This window comes from Eleginops maclovinus, chromosome 10 (genome assembly GCF_036324505.1).
Source record: "Eleginops maclovinus isolate JMC-PN-2008 ecotype Puerto Natales chromosome 10, JC_Emac_rtc_rv5, whole genome shotgun sequence".
NCBI lineage: Eukaryota > Metazoa > Chordata > Actinopteri > Perciformes > Eleginopidae > Eleginops > Eleginops maclovinus.
Window position 1 is genome coordinate 10819455 of NC_086358.1, and position 18912 is coordinate 10838366.

General features: G+C 38.6%; 1 long non-coding RNA gene across 1 annotated transcript in view; it reads left to right on the forward strand.

Annotated features, from left to right (window-relative positions):
* LOC134871153 (uncharacterized) overlaps nt 1-18912 on the forward strand; it is a 59625-nt gene that overhangs the window by 34198 nt on the left and 6515 nt on the right. The window contains exon 4 of the long non-coding RNA XR_010166637.1: nt 16007-16086. This is a non-coding gene — a long non-coding RNA (uncharacterized LOC134871153). The remainder of the gene's footprint in view (nt 1-16006; nt 16087-18912) is intronic.

Sequence of the window (18912 nt, forward strand, 5' to 3'; positions counted from 1 at the left end):
GTTAATTAATTCAAGTTTTTGCCCCTTTTTTAAGAATAGATCTTACCCTGAAGAAGTGATCTGAACAGAAAAATCTACCTGTTCACATTTTATTTAAGGGGTTAATATACTTGATTCCTTTTTTATTGAGCTTTGGTGTGTGCTGTTGCACACCAACACAGTCATTAAAAAAAGATTCTACAAAAACTACTTCTCACAGTCACCTGCATTAAACCAAGCAGGTAAACTCATGGGCAGAGAGCAGCAGTAGATCGTACCTTTGCACTCAGATCACTGTGTTTGAATTACATTATCTCACAACGACACTACTGTATCTCAATGGGTAACCATTTAAAGGCTCTTACTGCGGTGCAATTTAAAGCAGTGCCTTGGCAAATTACCACTTTCAGCTGTGATAATACACGACAGAAAAATACAAGTCAGGCTTTGTTTGTTGCTGTTACCTCTCCTTCCGCTCATCAAGAGGTCACTGCGCACCTGCCTCCTGCATTTACGATAGCCTACTCATTTTAAAATGCAATAAATTGCATCTGTGTAATCTTGTAAAACATTACTTATTGCTGTCACCTTCAAGTTTGCAATCACAAAAACTTTGCAGCGTATTTCCCCTCCTTTCACGACACCCAAATCAAAACACTTTTAAAGGTTTTACTTAATTGCACATCCATATTTAATTGTATTTACACTAACAATGTGGAGTTATATTGGTTCGGTATCAAGGTCATAAAGCTTGGTTGTTAACTTGGACTTCCAGACGTGTTGCTCATGATTCTCTCATCCAGCTGATTTTATTACGCAGGATCTAATTAATTGACCTCTCTTATGCTCTTTTGTTGTCACGGGTCGTATGTAAAACACCGTCTGTGGAGGTGATTTTATACGGGCCAGAGAGTATTTGTGTCAACGTCAAGTCAGGCCTGGATGCAAGGTGCCACACTCTAAAGGTTTGGTAAGTGTGATATCCTGACATGGAATCCATTTCCCTGAATCTATAAGCCTTGCCTGACTGACTATGTATTGTGTGAACAGATAACTCCCTCACTCTCTCTCCTCTATACAAACATTCATTGCTGATGGTGCATGCATGCTACCTGAGCAAACACACCAACAATGTGTTACAACAACCACATTTCAGTTTTGCCACGTTGCCGCTGTGATGCAGATGAGCTGTCAAAATGTTGCACAATTTATTCTTTTTACGTTAAAGAATTGCGTTATCACTCATATAAACCCCATAGGGCCTTTTGTGGTAAGCTGCCAGAGATTTCTGGCCTGACTTCTGCTTCGACATATAGAAAAATGCATTATACTAATATATAAAATGATAAGAAAGCCATGTTGGTTATCAAACAAGGCAGGTGAGGAGTCGCACATTACGCTTCATCAACAGTAGACCAATGCAATGGAGAAAAGCGCAAAAAAGGCATCTCTTGTTTGAGTAATCTGCCTTACCATAATCCATACCATGCCTTATATCAAGAATGTAATAATGGGGTTTTACAAAGCAACTGATTAGTTATTTCTTAAGGATAGGCTTTCAAAACATCTTCTATCATCTTCTTTTTGCAAAACTACCCTTAAGAATAAACATTGTTTTGCTTGTTTTATCTTGTTTGATTATAAATGTATTATTTATACAGAGTGTCAGACTTGGACCATGTTTAAACGTTTATAACAAATGTAAATTTCCCCGCTGTGGGACTAGTGATTTCTGATTCTGATTCTTAAAAGTAGTAATACAGCCATGTTAACAAATAAAAAAGTGTAAAGTGTAAAAAGCTAATTCTACTCAAATGATCAAAGGTTAACAATCATTTAGCAAAAAGGTAATCAGTCATTAATAATATGATATGTGTTAATGAACTATTGATACTTGTACTGCTTTCTTTCACATGCAGTACTTTAGGGTGATTTTAACAATTTAAAGTTGAGTAGTTACTCTTCAATACCAATAGTATACAATATTATATTTGATAAAGCATGTTTTTCATTTTAAATCTTAATATGGAAGGTAACTAGTGAGTATAGCTCTGAAATAAATATAGTAGCAGTAATGGTTTAATATATGCATATAACATGTTGTTGAGTAGCATAAAATTGAAATACCAAGGTATAATAAAAGTACTCAGAGTACTTACGCTCAGTACTGTCCCTCAACTGGTTGATATTTATAACATGAAAGACAAATACATAATCTAGAAGATGAAAAACACCCATGAAGATATTGACTGATGAATTTGTGTTGTGCCACTGGTAATACACTGTAGAGGTGACTGCGCTGCACAGCACTAGAATAGAAAACTTAACTTAACAGACCTATGCATTAAACATATTGTAAAATACAGTGTAACATTCATCACTGTCAAGGGGAGAGTTTGTATAAATTTAAATGCACTGAAGCGTTCACAGCATTTTTTCTCTCCTCTTCCTTTGTCTATGGGTGGGAGTATATGTGAATCACTATCAAGCTGCCTTAGTTTCTGAAAGACTGCAGGATTAAATATGAAACTTCAACAACATAATGTTCTTGTTGTATTTAACATGGGTCAAATTATTTAGAGTAACCTGAACTATTAGGGCTGTAATACTTTGTCTCAATGTGACGTGAAGTCAATTGAAAAGAAAAAAAACCAAAGCTAAAAGAATTGCATTGAGATTTGTGGGAATAGCTTGTTCAAAGATGTAGCCTACTTTAAAACCAATCATTGCCCCAAGTGCTGAATATATTGGGAACCAAGACATGGCTGTGTAAGTGCCTGACAGTTTTAACATTAAAATAAATTGCCTAACCTTTCCAACATCCAGTGACAAAAACAGGAAAAATGAAAGATAATGGGTTATTATTCACTGAGGGATCCTATACATAATAATGATATCATCAATAATGGTACACTGGGGCTCACACACTAGGGCTCCTGTGGCTTAAAAAAAAACATTTAATGGAATTACTTATTTTGAATCATCAGCCCTAGTCCGGTCTTTAGCTGAATGAAAAAGGGAAAGTGTGGAATGGAGAGAGGGAAAAGATTTGTTGGGATTAAAAGAAAGAAAAAGGCTGAAACAGACACAGAGAGGGACAAAGAGCAGGAGAATGTAACACGTTATAATTCTTTGAGGACTGTTTCCAACCTTCAGCCATGAGTCAATTTGCCAAATAACACAAGCAGAACCACACGAAAGAGGCACATCAGTACCGGCTTAAAGTACATGGCAGTAAGTAGGCAATAGACTTACAAAGTATTGCAGCGCTCGCCTGACAAATGCAATAAACAGCATTATCCTTCAGAGGCGATGCTGGTGGTGGCGGCTGTGCTCCACGGCCCCGTGCCCACCTCCTCCTCACGGTGGAGGCTGGGGGACAACACACAACACTTGGGAGAATCTGTGAGCAGTGGGGTCAGCGGTGCGTGGGGTGGGGTGGAGGGAAGAGGGGGTGGGTGGAGGTAGAAATAGGAGTTGCTGGTGGACCAAGACTGGCACCGACATGTGGGGAGGTGTGTGTGAGGCAATCTACAGAACAAATGAGGGCACTATCGCCTGTCATATTTCACATTTTGTTCGTTCTAAATAAGACAAAGACCATGTGAGGCCGGGTGAGCAGAAAGCTCTCAGGAGGCATAAACAGCTGGAGAATGCAGCACCTCCACTGCACTGTGACCCACCCTGCAATAAATCTGTATAAAAGTGATTATGATGAGGCAAAGTGATCAAGCAAATGAAATATCTGGGCTTTAGCATATAACTCAGTGAGGTGAGGTGGGCTTTATAGCCCTTGCTCTAGGGGAGACATACCTTGTATGTCCTGGGCAATTTGCTTTTCTTATTGCATGTTCCGTCTTTACTCTGAGAGGGTTTGGCAGTGCGAGCGTTGCATGTTTGAGAGCCTGATAATGTTGTTTGGATGCTTACAGACGGTAACAAATAACGATCAAATTAATTTGTTTATAGGTTATGGTGTTGGATGAATTTCTATCTCCTAGCGTTAAATATCTCATATGTTGTAAAGTATTTTTTTCCCCTCAGTGGTGAGTCAGTCGCCTAGACAGCTGGAATATAACTGTTATTTTCCGGAGCTGGCAAGAGCCATAAGAAGATGCTTAGGGCCCCTCAGTCGCCAACACATTGAAATTGAAACTTTTATTGGGTTGCTTTGTGTATTTTTTATTAGAATTTAAGTATTTTGAGCACCTCGTTTTGATGTAGTGTAGAATATGTGCCTATATTGCACATATATTCCGGGTTCTTATAACATTTTTGGAAATTATGAAAAATAAGACTCTGGCGATGCAAATGCAAATATCAACTTATGTGACTATAGCAATGTATGTGTTTGTGTATGCTTAATTGAGTTCAGTTATGTTAAGCAATTGCACATTACATTTCATCGTCGTGCTGGTAGTGGATTAAAACATCTAGGGCCCCTACAGTAGCTACAACTGGTCATTGCCTAGATGCCTCTCGTTTTTGTCCCGACCATAGCATGCTGGCTTTTTTCTGCAGGCAGTCACTCAGTCAGTGAGATTCCCGTCAGTTCAGTCAGTGAGTGTCCCACCTCACTGTGCTGCTGAGTCTATATAGTGATGATCTAGCAATGATAACTGGATCAATACCTCCAGCCATGTGGACAGCCGGCTGGGAGCTGCATCACTACTCTCACAGGCGACCGAGTAGCAAACACCTCGCCCGCCATCCCCCCTCCCCTCCATCCTTCCTCCTGCCGACACTGTGGGCTTCACAACTCCTCTGACACACGTCATCTTATAATTTGATCAAGAAAAGTGTCACATTAAGCTCATCTTTGGGTCATAAATGAGAAATATGTGGATTTTATGAACTGTAAATGAGTGCCCCTTCATGGAGGGTTATTTTAGTGTCAAAATACATAGGAAGGAAAGGCTGTACCTGATCACTCATTCTATACTATTCTGTTCTATGTGTTTGTCTTACGATTTGATTAAAATACCCACAAATCAAGTTCTTTCTTTTGGAATATTTTGGAATAACCTGCCAAGATATAAATACACATCAATATACTTGTATTTTTTTAATAAAATTCATAAAAATACAATCCTATATGCGTTTGATGGGAATAAATGTGATCCAGCAGCATAGGTAAACCAATGAGATGTTACTTGTAGAGGAATGAAATTGGTTAATACAAAGGCATGTCGGTAATAACAATGTCCTTTCTCCGGTGACAAAGACAAAGTGCCTGCATTTGGAGCGTACAAGCGCAAAAGACAAGTGATGGCTGAAGGTAGACTTTGGGAGAGCATTTGAATTTCATGTCCAAGAAGAGGCAGCCCATCATTAAAAAACCCTAATTTCTGTGTCAGGTAGAGTTACAGGTAATCGATCATCTTGTCACACCGATTTATTTTTTTCTGCCCGTTCAAAGTGAATTCTACTTCTTTCCAATTAAACTTGTTGCTGAAAAAGAAAATGTCTCTGGCTATTAAAGGCACATTTTGCCATGTTAGGTCTTTTTGCGCCAAAGGTAATTTCTGAACATTTGGAAGAAAGGAGCCCAGGGGAGTCTGTGGCTTTCAGGCAGTTCTTTATGTAGAGCTGATCTGAACAAAGCAGGTGTTTTGAGGGTGGCATTACACCTCAAATGACATTTGTGCACAGTCTTTAATTTTTTCTTAATCTTCTTAATAGGGCCCTCCAACAACATTAAAATTAATTCCTGCAATTTTTTAAAATACTGCCACTTTTATGATGTTCTGGTAATTGCTATAATTGTTGTGACGTGTTTATTAGCTTTTAACATGGATCAAGTGAAATCATGTTTTTAGTTTAGTTTTTTTAGTTTTTTGACAATGATAAAGGACAAGATCTTAGTAATTTTCAGTAGCAGCAGGAAACAGAAAGTGAATAAATAAATGTAATTATTCTAGGAAGTCCGCACACAATGAAGCGGTGTTGTTTCACCAAAGAACGGATAGGTGCTTTAGGTCTCAAGAGGGGCTTATTTTGGTTTAACTGCTCTGACAGCTTCACTCAACCTGACACTCCTGAAGAGCGGCTCTGGCCGTGACAGTGTGCGCCACCAAGGCTTTGGGATATGTCTGCATAAAAGCCATTTATTGGTACATTTCTGAATGTTAACGGTTGTCAGCTTCGGTTTCTTTAAAGACCCTTAGCTCACAGGGGGGGATAAAATGCTTGTGCTGTTCTAGGGGAAATACTCCTCTGTCCCTGACAGACAATGACAAAAACGCCACTGATGTTTCACATGGGAGCAAGTGCTCCTTTGTCCCTGGGTCTAATTTATTTATGTGGCTAATCTTCAGGGGGTGGAGCAGCCGTGCTCAGAGGTGTGTCATTTTACAGGGGGACCCACCGGAAGGATCATTGACCTTGCTTAGACATTGCTATAATCACACAATTTGTTTCAATTACCACAGGAGATCTTTGTTAACTTGAAATCACATAAACAGGGATCATTAAGGGACCTTAAAAAGTCCCAAAAAGTTCATCTGCTATAACGTTGGAGCACTTAATTCTTCTCCTACTCATCATTTTCTATTGGAAGTCAGCAGAGAGATTAATCAAATGACTTGAGTTATTTAGAAAAGTAAGAGATGCTGCTAAACAAATTTAAAAGTTGATTCTCTGAATGTTGTGGTCTGGTTTAACATGAGAGCTGCATCACTTCCCATAAGATTCAGTGTCAGAGCTAAGACTGCATTCATCCTTACCCACCAGCATTTATTTGGACAGAGGTGCAATGGCAGCAGAAACAGAGTGGAGGAGATGAAGCCTTGATTAGCAGCAGCCTTCCCAGCATGCTCTGCTATGACAAATGACTGACTTCGAACAATATCTAAGGCGATCAGGATAAAGTACCAGCCATTTCAAGGCTCAGCAAAATTCTAATTCTAATTAGACTTTGCACCACACGCCAAATAAAAATTGTTCCCATGGCATTTTGGCCTATCAACTGTTTCTTCGATCGCTGAAACAAAACGAATAAAGAAAATGATTAAAGTGATAACAAAGGCATAACATTTAAATTATTGAGGCACCACATCTGGGATCTGTATGTCACTGCGCTGCCGTTTTTACCCTCTCATTCAGCACTCCATTCTCTCTGCATGAAAGAAACTGCAAAACAGAGGGAAGCAAGGAAAGGAGAGAAAGGGAAGGAAGAAATTGTAACATTAAAAGGTAGAAAGCGAGAACGCAAATAGGCCTTCAGCTTTAGCGTTATTAATGACTCTTCAAAGATCTCCGACTTTTCCAATCTCTCAGAGAAGCGCATGAAGGAGTCTGCAGATGAAGCTGACCTTCAAAATGTTCTTTGGTCTTTAGTTAAGAAATTCACTCGCCATTATGGCATCATTAAGGAAACAAGGATAAAATTACTCCATGGTTAATGGCCTATAGGATCCCCCACCAAAATTTGTTTCAGATCTAATAAAACTGTGCTTAACACACTCGAATGAATTATGAGGACTGTTATGCAGGGTATTAAAATGTGGAAAATAGATTTTCGAGAGCTTGGAGGACTGGACTTTTCAAATCAGATAGTAGAATGGGATTTTCCTGGCAATAAATTCCATCATGTCTCAATTTAATTTCTTTCGGCTCTTAAATTTGAAGGTGTGATTTATCGTGTGGTTTTGATCATCTTTGGAACACACCGTTCTCTGTAACCAACTTTGCGATTTCAAAGAAGAACAAACAATAAAGAATAAAGTGAAGAATAACAATAAAGTGAGCATTCACATGTTACAGTCTGAAAAGATAACATAGCTTGTTCTCACACATTGTTTTGATAATAGGGCTACGTTGAGATAAGCTGCTTAATTAACAAGATGTGTTATTTTGAGGTTATATAACTTATTATTAAGCGCTTGATTAAATTGAGGTTTGCATTTGCTTAAATTGCTGTTGAGAGAGGATGCAGTCTTGGTTATTAGCATATTGCATCAGAGGGAAGAGAAAGCAGGCAGGAAGCTGTTATGCAGAAAAATGAAGCTCCAGGCAATCGAGGCTCCTCATTGTCTCATATACAACCGCATGGCAAACCTGCAGAACTGTGTCATTTGCACCACTTATTACCTGCTATTGTAATCCAGAGCTTGATGCCATTGTGAAATACAGACTTATTATAAAGAGGGAGAAAAGTTAGCCCAAGATGGTGCCACAGAGAGGTGGTTTGTGTGGTAATGGCATTTGCTCTCTTTAAACTTTAATCTTTCCTATTAATTCCCTGCAACTGGAGAATGTACGAGAGTTAATGTTCCATGAACGTGTTTCTCACTCCGCAATCTCTTCAAGCTAATTACCTTCAGGTGCTAAATGGTGGGAAATTGCCATCCATTTGGATGAGAAAAATTTCACCTCCTGCTCCCTAGTGAAACATTTTTTTGCCGGGCACATTAAGAAAAGAAAAAAAGAGGCAAAGAGGCAGGCCTCCACCAAGGTAAACAGTGGTCATAAAACTAACTCTTCCTGGTCCTTTCTGTCCTCCTGCCTGAAACAGGAAACCGCAGTCCCTCTCTCCCACCGCATTGCTTACCGGCGGAGGTCAGGTAGAGGTCAACAGGTGCTCTTCTTGACAAGGGGAATGCAGAACAGATGTTTGATTGGCATGAATCATCTATACTGCCCATTAGAAACTTATGATGTGAAAGGATAGGACTCCTGGTACTAGGACACTTTTTAATTTGACGTCCAAACAAAGAATGGATCTTGAAGTTTCTGCATTTTTATTAGACTTCAATTGTAGGATATTCATTATAAATCAATCACTCAATCAGTTTGTACTTCAAATCTGTTGTCAGTGTTTGGTGTCTGGGAAAAGTAAAAATAAATGTGTCACACCACAAAAAGATGTGTTATCAACCACCCTGCCATATTCGAAAGAAAGAAAAAAACCCAGGCAAAAACAAAAAGCTAGAGAGTTCTGCTGTCCACAGACGCTTCTTCCACTTTTAGGCCGCTGCTAACTTGAATTTAAAGATTAAATTATTCCATCATGTGATTGTTCTGGACTCTCCAAATGTTATCAGACCAAATTCGGATGGTAAAATAAATCATTTTGAGGGGGTTGTGATGCACAAAACAATTTATCCACCGTTTTACCGCAGTAGTAGCTACCGTAGCGACAGAGCAGGACGGTAAAAACTTTATGGAAATTTTGACGGTCCAGCGGCCCACCGATGAGGCGGCCCATCGGGGTAAGTCCCGCTATGCCAGATGGCACAGTACACCAACGGCCGTAGTAAGTAAGTGTTGTATCGCCCGATTGATCGGGAGAACTACTGATGCTCTGCGCTCTCGTCTTTATTTAAATAGTAAGGGGAGGGATTTAGTTTAAGGAAGCGACAGTGCATCATCAAATCCTGTTTTAAGACCCGCCTAAAAAATCCTGAACACATTGCTGCTGAAAAACTGTTGAATGGTCCAACTCCACACTTACTAACACTCTATAGTGAAGAGTAATTCACATGTTTCTGTAGTGACACAAGCAAGGTTTTTATCCAAATGAAGTTCAAATTGTAACCAGAAAGTCAATATAAAAAATATTAATCAATGCGTTTCAACTGTAATAAAAAATGAATTACGGCAGTTAGACCTCCAACCATAAAAAAAACATGCAGGCTCCTAAAATGAATACTCAAAACAAACATAAATGCCAAAATGCATGTTTGTTTCATGTTTTAATTTGAAGAACATCATAGTTGCCCCACACAGTTCTGGCGTTTTCTTCTGCAACTGTTTTTAGTGTCCCCAGTGGAGCTCAAACTTGAGTACGTTTTTAGTTTTTGACCAAATTCTTTATATGTCGCGATTTCTTTGCTAAACCATTATTTTTATTGTTGCATTTTGATTTTGGATCAACTTTTCCATCTTAGCCAAGCTCAATTTACTTTTGAATCTATTATTTCAAGATTCTCACTTGTTTCCATGCAACATCCACAAAACCATGTCATTATTTAAATGCATTTTAGTTTGACAACAAAGCTGACAATACCAAAAATGTGTTGCATTTTGTACCAAACACCTGTACATACACAACTTACTTATTCGCTCAAAGTTACCAACTTAATCAAGTCTGCACATTTTGTATGTACACTTTTACTTTTTTTCACTTTTTTCACAAGTTAAGACACTATCATTAGATTGGGGACTTGGTGAATCAAACCTTGCCTAAAACACTGAGTCCATCCAAAGGTATTGAGCCCCCTGTGAACTCCATATGAAACCCTCAGGGTGCAGTTCAGCGGGTTCTCAGAAAGAGTCAGGAAGATGCATCATATGATGGGAGTAAAAAGGCCAGCTGGGATGGGTGGGCCACATTGTGATCACTCACCTTCATCCCTGATTTGTAGTCATTATCCCTACCAGCGTTTGAAGATCAAAAACAAGGACAGGGAGAGTGATGGGGGACAGAGAGAGGCAGCCGGAGAAAGAGAATGGGGGAAATGAGTGAAGGAGGGAGGGACAAAGAGACGGCTGGATGTGTGTGTGTGTGCGCGCGTCTGTCCCATTGACTGCCATTTGCCCCTGTTTGGTGGATATAGGAGTGTCGGTGGCAGCGATGTTGGGGAGTGGGTGGGGTTGGGAGGAGGGTGGATAAGGGTGATAGCACCTTAAAACCAACCAAGCTGCAAAAGCAATGAATATTAAATTCACGCCTAAATAGCTGGGTCTATGTGAAGCATTACTGTATTATAATTTTAGATTTGTCACCGATGGGATGCAGGTTTGAGTTGGAACAACAAGGCACGTCAAAGCAATCTTTGCTCCCCTGATAACGGCACAGCTGTAAATTGATAATCTTATCATAAATTATTTTGAATTTGGCTTTTGGTGGTCCTGCAATCGGACAAATGCTAATAACGTGTGTTTTGTTTGTGCTGGGAAGTGTGATAAGGTAAGACTAGTAAAAATAGGAATATAACAATTAGAGGCAAATATAATTTCTCTTTACCCATCCATGTCCCAGGCAGAGTGTAAATGTTGAAGGACTCCCATCAGGCCATTGTATAAATTAGCCAAACCCTTACTGTGCTGAAATCTATCCCCAACTGTTTGAGAGAGAAAGCAGAGATTTTTCCCTCCTTTTTTAGATTTAATTATCTTTTGTTGTTCTTTTTATCTACCTTCAAGGATTGTCCTCAGTGGGGGGTTAAAAGAATGGGAAGTGGAAAAGACGAGGGGGGCGTCTGATAGCGAGCGCTGGGTATGTAGGGCTAGTTTGTCCTCTGTTTGATCTGATTCCTTACAATGACACAGCGGGAAATTAAATATGAAACCGAATTAAAACCACTACTTAACGAACAACGGGGAAACAAAGTTGGCTGCCTTCCAAATTAAGTGAAAGTCTAACTTCTCCTAGGAGCATTATCTCTTTAGTTCAGCTTTATCTAAGGTTATTTTTCGCTTCGTTTAGACATTTAGGGAAATAATTTGTAATAGAATCCCAATTTCAAACCATTTATATTGCATAAATATCTGGAAACAGAGCACAGAAAATAATCTATGCTGAATTTTGATAGTTTTATATTTAAATCAAGCAGTTTAGTTACTCACTTCACATTTTGTGTGATGTATTGGAGGAGAGTTATCCACAGGCTCAACATTTTCCACATATTGATTGAATAAACCCTCTGAAGGAGCTTTGCTTCTCTCCTTTCAGGGAGACACATGTAGAACATAATTGAAATAATTCAGTTCCACCTTTACTTTTTGTGCAGTGATTCAAGTTAAGGCTGAGGTACAGTAAAGAAAGTAAACGTTGTTATTGAGTGTCCTTTCTCTGGTTCGTTGCTCTGTTTTTCTGCTACTGTCAGCTTTAAATCGGTGCTTTATAGATAATTTTGCAGCCATATCAAATATTTCAACATAGTTTTAACTGTGTGTATAACTTCATTGAACCTGATGGTGACAGTATGTAAGTCAAGGATAAATAACATGAACAAAACTGGTCATATAAACATAATAAATACCAAAAATTAAGTTTGTAAATTAAATTTTCTTCTACTTTCTGTCCCCATCAATATTCAACCTGTAGACAAATCAGCAGATTGTTTTACTCCTGACAGGTGGAAATAAGTAGGAATAATTTATAACTGAAAGAACACTGAATGCAACAAAAACACTGTAGAAATGATGCCTTTGGCAGGTGGAACTGCTCCCCTGCCAAACTGTCACCATTTAGGCCCCGATAACGCAGGTAATTGCATTTCCAGAAGAGCAGGAGCAGATGAAACATGCTGTGGACAGATACTGCTGGCACACTGGCCCCTTCTGTTGGAAAATTTCATTTTTCCACAAGGAAGCCATGAATGCTAAGGCTGAATCCAAATCCGTTTTTCCGCACTTTATCAGTGTGTGGCCCACCAAGTGGGGAGATGGAGGTAATTCATTCAGCTGAGACTCACCACCCTAATCCAATTTCCAGCCTCCCCCAGCAAGAGATAATTACAAGTATTAAAGCTGTTAGGACAGGGGGGAAAGGGCCCTCTCTCTGAAACTCTGCTGCAGGCCCTGCAAATATCGACTGAGCGGGGGGATTTCTGCTGGGAGAACTCAAGCTAAGGTATTGTTCAAAACTAAGAAAGTGTGTTAACTAATGAGTCAAAGGGAATCTCAAGGTATAAAAGGACACCCATAGCCACATGTCATTACAGACCCCAGGACTTTTTTTTTCTCTTTTTCCTCGTGCATCACTTAAGCCTGCACGAACAATTGGTCATTTCATGTGTAAAGACAAGTGAGGGTAACTGCACAATCAGTATGCATATAATAGTCCTTGGAATGTCTCATCGTGTTAAACTCCATATGAACTTCATAATCAGATGTGCAGATCTTTACTATTACACTAGCTATTTGAAAAATACTCAATATTCATGCTGTTGCACCCAACTAGCTAACTTACATGGCTTTAACACTACTAACACATATTCCATTATACCCTCTTGTGTTAAACAATTCTTGTTTTTCAGTGTTTGTCATAGCCTCCGCCCCTCCAATATTGCAGCCCTCTGCACCCCAACCAGTGGTAAACTACACCTTTTCATGTCTTTGAAGCCACAATGGGGGACTGAGGTTGGAGCAGCACAGAGGGTTTCTTTTTTTTCTCTCCGCCGCTTAAACTTTGACTCCTCAAGGAGCGGAAGCTGCAAACAGCTCTAATTAACGGAAGCAGAGACGCTCCTGCGCTCTGCCATTCAGCGCTCCACAAAAGATAAACCTATGGAGCAGAACCAGGAATGGAATATTGAAGGAATGAATGGAAACGCACCCAAATAAGAGACCCGGCATCACCCCTGTCCACTCTTAGTCCCTGCTCTTTATTGTTTATCTTTGTTGAAGAGGGTCTGCCACAGGAGACTATTCTCTATCAATTACTGAAGATCAAAGAGGCATAGAGAAGAGGCATGCTGATGTATAGAAAGGTGTTAGTGAGTTTTTATATCACTAGATATCTATTTATATGTTTAGTTCCACACGAATAAGGACTACTTACACATTGTTTTAAAAGATATCCTCAAGGCTGCATAATCATCTAAATGTGTAATTTGCACAGCAGTAGAAACTGTTTTTACTCTGCATCTTCTCTCTGTCAACGGCACATTATGATGATAAAACAAAACAACAGGTAACATAAAGTTGCAAAATCAAGCAACTTGCAATTCTAAAAACACTTTAAGCCTGGACCTGCACCGAATATAAATCAGTTATTCCTTGGCCAATATCTAAAGATATCCCTTGAAATGAGAGAAGAAGCAAAAACAATATGTTACAACAAACATACTCTTAGGAACTCTATGTAGTAAAACTTAAGTGTTTCCGCCCTAGAGACATTACTTTTCTTTGTCACTTTTATGAACACTTTTCTGTATTTAGGTTTAACACTAACTGATTCTAATTACTTGAGTTTTAAAAAGTCAACATTGTTTTCCTTAACTCACTTCTCACAGGCTTCCCACAGCTCCATGCATATCGTTACCAGCCGTTTTAGAGAGACATTAATCCAATTAATGGGACTCCAATCGGTCCTATCCCATTTCTATTTAGGTGTGTTCAGCCTCTAAGATGAGTCAGTTAGCCATGTTTGAATGTCGTAGTAATTTAAGGAATGAGCTCAAAATGTTCTGGCAACAGGTTCCATTGAAATAGATGGGGATGCAATTCTCTACAACATGTTTTTCTGTCCTGGTTTTAATTGGTGAGTCAACTTGACTAAAATATCTCAAACAGATAACACATATTTGTCAGGATAAAGTGCATTTTAGCGTGAATAGACCAACATGTCAATTAATATAATTGACAAACACAAAAAATGTAAGCCTTAACTTAGTCATGGAGTATACACTGTACTTTTAGGATGATTGGCTGCACATTACATCCGGGTGAAGATACCACAGTTAACGCAGCCCGCCAGTTAAATATTTTGGGTATCTTAACTATCATTTGGAGTAACCATTGATAGGGTCTGACAGTGGTGTTTTCTGTATATTGTTGCCAAAGGGGCAGAGATAGCCCGACTGCTCCTGTTATTTGAAATACTGACGTTCCCATTTTTCACCAAGTATGTTTACTATTGTTTGCAAGCTTTATTTCCTTGAAATATTACACATCCTTGGTGAAGGCAGAAAAGTGCCCAGGTCTTGTGTGAAGTTTTTAATGTCACAGGCATAGTGCTGTTTGGAAATGCAGTGTATTTTACTCAGCCCTCAATAATCTATTCTGCTCAGCCAGGCGCACACATTGACAAATGTTTCCAGCATTAGGTATTTACCTAGTGGAATGTAATGGATGTAAAGAGTTTGAAAATGCCTGGCGCACTAACAGCATGGGCAGTGGCAAGACTATCTAGACTGAGGGAAAAAACACACTATTCAAAACAGAATCAATGGCTCTGAAGGATGGTACGTGTGTTTGTGTGTGTTTCTGCATGGTCACGTGCAGGCTTGCATGTGTTTGTGTTTAGCTCCCTTTGCATATATTTGTGTATATTTGTGCTCTAAAGCGCAGACTGTAAACTTACCATAAGTCACTCTAGACACAGTAATAGTTTCAGGAAAATCCATGCAGTAGAAATGTAAATATTTTCCCTTGCCCAAAGACAATATGGAGGCATTAAGTGTCACAAAGTATTCCTGTCTGAATGACTGAATGTGTAGCACCGCCTAAGAGTTTAGTGGAGAGAAGTTATTGGAACACATGCAGGCTTTTAAAATACTACGGTCATCCAACACGACATGTCACCAAAACTAATATATTGATTTGGACTATTTTTTGTTGTTGTATTGTCTTTACACTGAACATCTACTTAAGCTCTCAATGCTGTTTTCAACAAGTTGTCTAAACAGTACCAGGAATACACCTGTGGTGGTGAAAGATGTACTTTACTTTATGCTCATAAAGCCAGACATAATATCTTATACAAATTATACAAAAATGTAAACCACTTCAGATCATTAAGTCCCTGAATCTCGAGGCAGTAAACCCATGGACAACATATGATTTTGAGTTCTTTGTGCACAGTTTAGATTAAAATATCACTACTCAATGTCTGTTACTCTAGCAAACATGAGTGCATATTTTAAGCAAAACTGTACTTAAACAGTGTGAGTTCCTGATTCTTTCCTTGTTGTAGTGGATGCACAGGCTTGTTTTCTAAATGGAAACAGCTAAATACAATTCCAGTCATGAACTATCTGATTAAAGAATCAGTCCTCAAAAGTAAGCATGTACTTAATAAAATTTGACAACAACTTTTAGCGCTTGACGTCTTTATTCATGCTGTTGTTAATACTTTGGTATATAGGTGCATTCGGTCTGTAGTAAAACATACTTTAACATGGTAGATCTACGTCTCAGGCATTTCAAGGGATGAGCGTCTCTGCTGGGACAGAGGTCGGTTTTGGGGTTTGAAGGGGCTGATCCCTTGTTTAGCTTGGATTCTCCTCTCATCATCTGTTGGCTGATCTTTTTTTTCTCTCTCTCTCTCTTTTGAAACAACTTTTGCACCCTATAGACGCCGGCCATCTCACTCAACACATGCACCATGCGTCCAGTCAGATGTGCAGGCGGGCAGGACACTTTCAGAAAAAAGGGGTAAGCTAATTTAAAGTACACAGATTGTAAAGGTCTACTGTCAACTAACACTGTACTTATTTAGGTAGCCATTTTTATTAGCTCTGTATGAACAAATGAAATCAAAAGTCTTATTACTGCATATGTAAGTACTTTTGAATGACTTCATAATTGACTTTGAAAGCGTTTTGGGGATAATGAAAGTGGTAATATAGAGAAAAAATCTAACTTATGGTTAGGCTGAAGAAAAGACAGGTCTGACGCATCAGAAGTCCCATATATCTTTTTGAAATGGGATTTATAATCCAGCCTACAACAGGAGGGCTGCTGTGATGTGCAGTCAATATATGGGTGGCACACCCCATAAAGGCCTCGGCCTTCTTTCTGTGTTTGATTTATTGTCACAGCAACTCAGCTCAGACGGACTCATGAAACCTTTGTCAGTCCACAAATGACACTGTTTTTGTTGTTTGAATCATTTTTGCCATAATTTAACTATGTCTCTTTGTATTTCTGCACCAAAAAAAGGGTATATACTCAACTATACCACAATATAAAAAATAAATAAAGGATAGTACTGTAGTCAAAGAAAGTAATGCAGGAAAGTGCTTTAATGCTATATTAGTTTTTCTGTATTTTGCATTATTATTCAAATCACAAAGCGAGATGATAAAGGTAGCTTTGACTTTCTGACTAGGAAGAAATTAAAAGAATGAATTACTGTTTTTTTTATGCCAACATAGTCTTCAAACTATACATTGCAATCAGTGTAAAAGATAACACTGTTAGTATAACATACTGGTTATAGTTGTTCCCATGGTGTTGAAGAGATGGAGTCCTGTTTTTTATTTATTAACAATTATCCAATAATAGTAGGCTCACTTTCAAATGTTGGGGTTTACTTAACTTACGATCTTAATTTATATATGAACATCCTATTTAGCCCTAAACCTTGATCTTTTAAAGTCTAGTGTTAAATAAGATTGGCACGTTGAAGGAATTAGTGGGGGTTTGTTTACAACTCATCATAATTAGCAGATTTGGTTAACATGGGATATTATATTGCAGGTAAAATGCCATTTAGTTTGCAATTATTAATATTCTGTAAATTGATTTTTATAACATCATTTCTTTTATTCATAGGCACATACATGTCCTCTTCTGTATAAATCGACCTCTGCCAAAAATCCCCTTGTAATTTGAGCTTAATGTTGCTCCAGACAAATTAAGTTAATGATTAAGCCACGAATCCATCAGACTCTTGGTATGGGAAAGTTTTAGGGAGGTACAGCTTGGACCGACCCGACAGTAATTAAAACGTGCTGACAGCGATGGGAGAACAAGTTCCCACTTTGATCCGATGACAGACCTGAGCTCAGCCTAACGTCATCCTCCTGCCCTGCCTCCGCTCTCCCACATTTATTAACTCAGGTTCAGACCACAACGCCTTCCACTCGAAATCTGACACTTAAAATACTCTTCGAAAGGTATTATGGCGTATAAGGACCATAATCCGCCAAGAGTGCACTTAAGAACTGCGTGTTTCATTCCCATACAAATTTGTGTGGCTAACAGATTACTAAATTGAAAAATGATGTTATTGTTTCTTTCTATAATATATACCTCTTAATTGTTAGAGTGTCACAATGCATTAAGATGGTTTTATTTGGTCTCTTACATCTAAAGATAATGCTCATTAATGTCTGTGCAATGAATACCAACAGACACATTTGGTTGGCAATCTCACAGTGATCTCTTCTCTTCTCGTATATCAGGTTTGAATAAATAAATCATAAATATATACATTTGATTTTGAGTATAAACATATACTTCTAAATAATGTTATTAAGCTGTCTTTTGCCATTACTTACCTTAGTAAAGTGGGACTTATATTTTCTATGACATCTGACAAAGACAAACGCACAGAACAAGGAGGAAAGGAGTTTCATAAAACCTTTAGAGCAAACTTTATTTGTTGTTTTCAAAGGATTTATCAGTAGCCAGAATCGTGCCCCGGCTTGAGCATCAGTAGTAGGTGACAGCGGTGTAAGTCAGCCGTAAGCAGCTGCACCGGTGTAGAAATGAAAGTCTTCTGCTGCCCCCCAGGGGCTTACAGACGAGATCACAGGCAGTCATCCAGCCAGCAGCTCCCTTAGTTGAGGTGATACAGCTTTAACGTGTACACTCGTGCTGAGTGAACAGATCCCAGAACAGTAAGATTGACATTGTGTGCTTTTATATGAATATCATGCACAAAATAATATAATTATTCCTGCTACAACATGTATTTTCTTTTAATATGTTTACAGTTTTAAGTGCAAACTATTTCTATGCTCTGTGGTTGTTAGTATGCAAATGTTCTATTTTGAAATTGTAATTATTATTCCCTTTTCTCATATGTTACAAACAAATAATACACATAATGCAATCATTTATCATTGATTGTTCTATTGTTTTCAGAAGAGGTTCATGAAAATAAATCAAATTGGTATTTAAAGGACAATTAGGACATGTGTAGTTCCTTAAAAAACAATCACAGCCTATATTACTCAGAAAATAATGTTCTCCAGCTGCAGGAAATAAGGCCTGAACAAAAAAAACATGTGTAAAGATATCTTACTGAATCGCAGTGTGGAGCCTCACTGAATAAATATGAAACGCTGAAGTGCATTAGGACTCAGAAATGCTCATAACATCTGTTTCCTTTGTGTTACAAAGGATATCGCTTTGTAGCAAGCAATATGTGCCATCAGTGACTGGTGGAATAATATTTGTGTTCACCCCTCAAACAGACACACTGTCACAGAAGCACTTGTCTACATTTTGTAGTTGCTCGAGGAAAATAAT